This window comes from Hylobates moloch, unplaced genomic scaffold (assembly GCF_009828535.3).
Source record: "Hylobates moloch isolate HMO894 unplaced genomic scaffold, HMol_V3 SCAFFOLD_1, whole genome shotgun sequence".
In the NCBI taxonomy this organism is placed as follows: domain Eukaryota; kingdom Metazoa; phylum Chordata; class Mammalia; order Primates; family Hylobatidae; genus Hylobates; species Hylobates moloch.
The window spans coordinates 112790038-112797484 of NW_026652276.1; the positions used below are offsets into that span (position 1 = coordinate 112790038).

The 7447-nt window shown below is 53.2% G+C and overlaps 1 long non-coding RNA gene across 2 annotated transcripts; it reads right to left on the reverse strand.

Moving 5' to 3' along the window:
- Positions 1 to 2180: 2180 nt before the first annotated feature.
- LOC131384318 (uncharacterized) lies at positions 2181 to 3464 on the reverse strand. 2 transcript variants are annotated; one of them, XR_009215042.1, is made up of 3 exons: positions 3213 to 3464; positions 2585 to 2677; positions 2181 to 2466 (listed from the first exon to the last, which is right to left on the reverse strand). It is a non-coding gene; the product is annotated as an uncharacterized LOC131384318 (long non-coding RNA). The 2 variants fall into 2 exon arrangements; XR_009215043.1 differs by lacking the exon at positions 2585 to 2677 and having other exon boundaries at positions 3251 to 3464.
- Between the last annotated feature and the right edge of the window lie 3983 nt (positions 3465 to 7447).

A 7447-nucleotide genomic window follows, 5' to 3' on the forward strand; every position in this document is an offset into this window, starting at 1 on the left:
ACAACGGTGGAGTTCCCGCCTCACGAAGTGAAGTGTCTGTTGGGCTGGGAACCGAATTCGAGGTGGATTCAAGGAGCCCTGCGCACAGGACTGCTAGGGTCTGACCCTGGTTTTGCAATGGGGAAAGGAGGCACTCGGAGGTTTCTGTTCTTATATGTAGTGTGCTCCTCTGCTTTCTAGAAGAGTTGCTGCTTTGCATCGGGATTTGTTTTGGGCCCCGTCGCATCTCAGCTACCCCGCCAGTTTATAGCGGATTCAGTAACCACAGAAAAAGTAAAAGCCACGGAGCCCCCAGCCCAAGCCCTTTCGCACAGTGAGGCTTCCAGAAGGTGTGGCGACTCGAAAAAAAAAAGTGCTGCATTGCTTTAGCCATATTCCTTTCAGTTGACCCCACATAGAGGCACACAGTCACACACACACACAGCCACCATCACACGAGGGCAGCCAACTCTCCCAACACTCCTGGGTGTTTACCCAGCCTGTCAGCTTCTGAGGCAGTGCGGCTCTGCTTCGACAGGAAGCCCATCATGGGAGAGGGCAGCCCAGGGTGTACAAGCGTGCTGTAGTCAGAAATCATAGAGGTGCAACTTTCTTTTTTTTTTGAGACGGAGTCTGGACTACAGGCCTCCACCACCCCGGGTAATTTTTTTGTTTTATAGTAGAGACAGGTTTCACTGTGGTCTCGACTCCGACCTGATCCCCGCCTCGTACAAGCGTGAGCCACCGCTCCCGGCCAGAGGTGCAACTTTCAAGGAGACTCACCCCCACTCCTTCTAGGCATGCCTGAAACATCCTGCCGATCTTTTTGGATTTTTAGGGATTTCGCGATGTATCCCTTAGCCTTACCTTGACATCTCCTCAGAATGGTCTGCCTCTATTGTATCCTGGATTGTGGGAGTATCCCATGGATCCCCAGAGGAGACAACTGGAAGTCCAACTCCGACGCATATCACAGAGATCCCCCTCTTCGCCAAGAGTCAGAGACTTGTCGAGAAGTAAGGAAGGCATTCACTGTGACTCGAGCCAGCGCTCACTACTTGCTCCTGGTGCCCCGCCACTGGTGCATGCATGAGGCAGGTTCAGTCACCAGGCTGTCAGGGTTTTCAGCCTACCTAAGCAAGGAAAATGGTGCAGGCAGAGCCTGCCTGGTCTCAGGAAATAGGCTGCCTGCTACAAGTACTGCGGGACCCCAACGTTGCTCACCATAAGGCTTCCTCAGTTTGTCTCCGTGGCCCTGTCCCGCTGGAGGAGGACAGGCTTTGAGACTGTGAGTTGGGCCATGGAAAGTGCGTTTCTTATTCCATTCCTGAAAAAGGCTGTGTGTAGGAATCGGGTCCCATTGGGCTGGAGATACAGTCTTGTGAGTTTTTGAGAGGTCTCTTTGAGATGGAATTTTAGTTAAAATTCTGGATGATGGTGTTAGTGGAAGATTCCTGTGTCCTTAAGCTCACTGTCTTCCTTCATCCTGGGCCTCACAGGGGCTCCGCTTCTCAGCACGGTCGTCTGGGAAAGGCAGGAATCATGACAAAAGCTAGTCCAAGGTGGAGCAGAGGTCTGACACCTGGAGTTGGCATCCCACCGGGGCAGGTGAGGTTGAGAAAGTGTCTCAGAGGCTGTCTAAGGGCGATTTCAAGCCCGAAAAACATGTCCAGGAGTGCTGTTGAGGGGCACTGTGGACGCTCCACAAAAGCAAAGGAAAATGAAGTATTGCCTGGGAGAACGAGAGGGCCCGTGTTACAGTCCAAGCCACTTTGAGGGATTCCTGCTAGTGCACCCAGGAGCTTCCTGCAAAATGCAAACCACCCCAGTCCCCACAACGAGATCACTACCCACAATCTGGCCTGCAGCCAGCTGAACTGCAGTCTCTTTTGACTCTGAAATCCCTGGCAGCCAACTACACCCATGGTGAGAGGAAGTACCACCCAGCAACAGCCCAGTGAAAGACCCTCTCCACAATGACGAAGGATGTGCAGATGAAATGAAACACAGCCTAGATTACCAGGCAAAAGCCAGACATGGCTGCCTGCTTCTTATACTATAGGAATCATGCAGCCCTTTGATGGAATAGAGAAAACAAGAGTTTCCATGTTGGTGGAAATAACTGGAATCCACGGTTCCAACAGTATCGCAGCTGCCCAGTCATTAAAACGTGACAGTGAAGGAATGAGTCGTGCAATGGATTTCAATGAAGGCCACCCTCTGTGACCTGGAAATGTTTACTGTGGAAGATTTTGAGCGAGACCAGGGAAACCCTAGGCCCAGGAGAAGCATAGAAGTCAGGAAAAGAGAAGGCCAGAGTGGAAGTTAAAGTTCACGAAGCATCAGTCATCCATCCCACTGCCATGTGGCTCTGGGAATGAAAGTCCAAAGGAAGAGCCGGTCAGAAAGGCCACAGTTTGGGCTCCAACGGTTCCCCAAATGTTGGATTCCTCCTTCCTTGGAATCGGGCTACAGTGTGCAAAGCTTCTGCAATGAAGGGAATGCAGGACTAGAGTTGGAAGCACCTTCTGTGACATTTGTCTGCACCTCTCCTGAACGGGAAGGTTCGGGATCCCATCCACACCTCACCAGATTGTATTCTCACCCGTATCGACCTTATTGCTGCTCACACTCTCCGACCGGAATGAAATACCAAGACGATGGAGGAGTGCTCTCCTCCCCATCTGAAGCTCCTGCTCTGCTGGGAACGGATTTCGAAGTGAATTCAATAGGCCCTGCGGACAGGACTCCTATACTTTGGCCCAGGTTGTCCTTAGGACAATGAGGCCTTGGGAGGTGTTCCTTCTTGAGTATAGTGTGCTCCTCTTATTTCTAGAAGAGTGGCTCCATTGCAGGGAAAGGTGATTTGAACCCCTGGTGTCTCAGCCAGTCCCCCCACTTCACCACAGTTTCAGGAAACATGGGAAAAACAAACACGCCGCCCCGCAGCCCAAGCGGAGCCACACAGGCTCACCAAAGGTCAGCCGACTCAAAAAAAACAAGCGTTGCAGTGCGTGAGCCACGTGAGCCACATCCTTTCAGCAGACGCCACTTAAATGCACACACAGAAACACACACACACACACCGACACACACACACACGCAGACATCCAGCACTCGCAACACTCCCACGGAAACACACAGCCCAGCAACTTCTGAGGCTGGGCCGTTCTGCTCTACCAGAAAGCCCCTCCGGGGAGAGAACAGCCCCGGAGAACACAAGCAGGCTGTACCTAGAAATCACAGGGGGACGAGTTTCAAGGAGACTCACACCCACACCGTCTAGGCAGGCCTGAAGCATTCTGCGGATCCTTAGGAATTTTGCGCTGTATCCCTTGGGCTCCGCTTGAGGTTTCTTCAGGTTGGGTCGCCCCAGCCTTCTAGGATCGCGGGACTATCCCATGGATTCTTCAGAGAAGGCAGGCGAAGGTCCAACGGCGATTCACGTCGACAGAGGTCCCCTTCTCCGCCATGACGCAGGGACCCGTCGCCAGACAACAGTGGCGTTCACTGTGACGCCAGACGTAGCTCAGGGCTCGCGCGTGGCGTCCCGCTACTGGCGCATGCGCATTCGCGAGGCGCACTCGGGCGACAGGTTGTCAGGGCTGTCAGCCTGCCTCAGCAGAGGAAAACAGTGCAGGCAGAGCCGGCCTGATCTTGGGATAAAGGCTGCCTGCGACAAACACTGCGGGACCCTAAAAGTCTCGACCATAGGGCCTCTTCTGGCCATCTCCGTGGTCGTGTCCCGCTGGAGGAGGAGGCGATTCGACACTGTGAGGTGGGTACTGGAAACTCCTGATTCCGTTGCCAAAAGAGGCTGTGTGCAGGAATTGGGTCCCATGGGGCTGGGAATACAGTCTTGTGAGTTGCTGAGGGGTCTCTGGGAGATAGAATCCTAGTTAAAACTACAGAGGATGGTGTCAGCGGAAGATTGCAGGGCCCTTGAGCTCACTGCCTCCCTTCATCGTGGGCCTCCCAGGGACTCCTGCTTCTCAGCACGGCTCTCTGGGAAAGGCAGAACCATGTCAAAGGCAAGTCCAAGGTGGAGCAGAGGTCTCACGCCTGGAACTGGCATCCCACGGGGGCAGATGAGGTTGAGAGAGTGTCTCAGAAGCTGTCTGGGGGCGATTGCAAACCTGAAAGGGGTGTGCAGGAGTGCTGTTGAGAAGCACTGTGGACCCTCATGAAAGCAAAGAAAAATCAAGGCTTGCCTGGGAGTGTGAGAGAACCCGTGCTGGAGTCCAACCCACACTGAGGGATTCCTGCCAGTGGACCAAAGAGCCTCCTGCAAAATGCAAACCACCTCAGTCCTCACAACTAGATCACTACCCACAACCGGGCCTGCAGCCAGCCGAACTGCAGTCCCTTTTCATCCCTGAAATCTCTGGAAGCCAAGAAGATCCCTGGCAAGAGGAAGTACCACCCAGTGAAATGAAAGACCCTCTCCACAATGACAAAGGATGTTCAGATGAAATGAAACACAACCTCGATTACTGGGCAAAAGCCAGACATGGCTAGCTACTTCTCATCCTATAGGAATCGTGCAACCCTCCGATGGAATAGGGAGAACAAGAGTTTTTTGTTGTTGGTGGTGGAAATAACGGGAATCCATGGTTCCAAAAGTATCACAGCTGCCCAGTCCTTAAAACGTGACAGTGTTTAGAAGGAAACATTCATGCAATGGATTTCCATGAGGGTCATCCTCCGTGAACTGTGGAAGATTTTGAGCCAGACCATGGAAATTCCAGGCCCACGAGAAGCATGGAAGTCAGGAAAAGATAAGGCCAGTGTGGAAGCTAAAGCCCACGCAGCATCAATCGTCCAACCCACTGCCATGTGGCTCCAGGAATGTAAGTCCAAAGGGAGAGCAGGCCAGAAAGGCCACAGTTTGTGCTCCAATGGTTCTCTGAATGTTGGTTCCTCCTTCCTCTGAAGCGGGCTATGGTGTACAAAGCTTGTGCAATGAAGGGAACGCGAGGATGGAGTTGGAAGCACCTTCTGTGACATCTGTCTGCACCTCTCCTGAAGGGGAAGGTTCCGGACCCTATCCACACCTCATCAGGTCAGCTCTGCCTCACCAGATTTTATCCTCAGCCATATCCGACTTTATTGCTGCTCACACTCTCTGACTCGGAATGAAATCCCAAGACAATGGTGGAGTGCCGGCCTCACGACCTGAAGCTCCTGTTCTTTTGGTAATTGAATTCGAAGTGGACTCTAGGGGCCCTGCGGACAGGACTCTTATGCTTTGGCCCAGGTTTGGCCTCAGATAAATGAGGCCCTGGGAGGTATCTGTTCTTGGGTGTGGTGTGCTCCTCTTATTTGCTAGAAGAGTGGCTCCATTGCAGGGAAAAGTGACTTGGATTCCTGCGTATCTCACTCACCCAGCCCCCCTCTTCACCGCGGTTTTAGGAACCGCGGAGAAAACAAAAAACAGGCAGCCTTGCAGCCCAAGCGGCGCCACACAGAGGCGCACAAAAGGTCGACCGACTGGAAAGAACAAACGTTCAGTGCGTGAGCCACATCCTTTCAGCAGGCGCCACTTACACGCACACACAGAAACACACACACACAGACACACACACGCAGACATCTAACACTCACAACACTCCCACAGAAACACACAGTTCAGCAACTTCTGAGGCTGCACGCTTCTGCTCTGCCAAAAAGCCCCTCCCGGGAGAGAGCAGCCCTGGGGAACACAGCAGGCTGTATCTAGAAATCACAGTGGGGCAACTTTCAAGGAGACTCACCCCCACACCGTCTAGGCAGGCCTGAAGCATCCTGCAGATCCTTTGGGATCCTTAGGAATTTCGGGCTGTATCCCTGGGGCTCCGCTTGACGTTTCTTCAGGCTGGATCGGCCATGCCCACATCTAGGATCGTGGGACTATCCCATGGATCCCTCAAAGAAGACAGGCTAGAGTCCAATGGTGACTCACCTCCACAGAGGTCTTCTGTTCCGCCAAGCCGCAGGTACCCGTCACCAGGGAACCGTGGCCTTCACTGTGACGAGAGAGACGGCTCACCGCTTTCGCCTGGTGCCCCACGACTGGCTCATGTGCATTCGTGAGGCAGGCTGGGGCACCTGGCTGTCAGGGCTGTCAACCTGCTTAAGCAGAGGAAAATGGCGAGGCAGAGCCAGCCTGGTCTCGGGAAAAAGGCTGCCTGTGACAACCACTGAGGGACACTAAAAGTCTTGACCATAGGGCCTCCTCGGGCTGTCTCCATGGTCGGTCCCACTGGAGGAAGAGGCACTTCCAGACTGTGAGGTGGGTGCTGGAAACTGCTCTTCTGATTCCATTCCTGAAAGAGGCATTGTGCTGGAATCGGGTCCCATGGGGCTGGGGATACAGTCTGGTTAGTTATTGAGGGGTCTCTGGGTGATGTAGTCCTAGCTAAAACGCCTGAGGGGGGTGTCAGCGGGAAACTGCCAGGCCCTTGAGGTCACTGTCTCCCTACACCCTGGGCCTCTCAGTGGCTCCTGCTTCTCAGCATGGCTCTCTGAGAAAGGCAGGAACCATGTCAAAGGCAAGTCCAAGGTGGAGCGGAGGTCTCACACCTGAAACTGGAAAACTACGGGGGCAGATGAGGTTTAGAGGCCGTCTGGGGATTACTGCAAGCCTGAAAATGGTGTTCTGGAGTGCTGTTGAGGGGCACTGTCGATCCCCCATGAAAGCAAAGAAAAATCAAGTCTCGCCTGGGAGCACAATCGTCCTGTGCTGGAATCCAAGCCACGTTGAAGGATTGCTGCCAGTGGACCGAAGAGCCTCCTGCCAAGTGCAAACCACTCCAGCCCCCACAATGAGATCACTACCCACAACCTGGCCTGCAGCCAGCCGAAAAGCAGTCTTTTTTGATCACTGAAATCCTGTCAGCCAAGAAGATCCGTGGCGACAGGAAGTCCCACTCAGCCACGGCCCAATGAAAGACCCGTTTCTCAATGAAAAAGAACATGCAGGTGAAATGAAACACAGCCTAGATTACCAGGCAAAATCCAGAAATGCTGATTCCTATAGGAATCATGCAGCACTCCAATGGAATAGAGAGAACAAGTTTCCTTGTTAGCAGAAATAACGGGAATCCACAGTTCCAAAAGTATCACAGCTGCCCAGTCATTAAAATGTGACAGTGTTTAGAAGAAAACACTCATGAAATGGACCCCCATGAGGGTTGTCCTCTGTGAAATGGGAAACATTTACTGTGGAAGACCTTGAGCAAGACCCAGGAAACCCTCGGCCCATGAGGAGCATGAAGTCAGGAAAAGAGAAGGCCAGAGGGGAAGCCAATGCCCAGGCAGCATCAATCATCCATCCCACTGCCATGTGGCTCCAGGAATGAAAGTCCGAGGGGGGAGTCGGCCAGAAAGGCCACAGTTTGTGCTCCAACAGTTCACTGCACGTTGAAGTCCTCCTTTTTCTGAAGCAGGAGATGGTGTGGACAGCTTCCACAATGAAGGGAATGTGGGG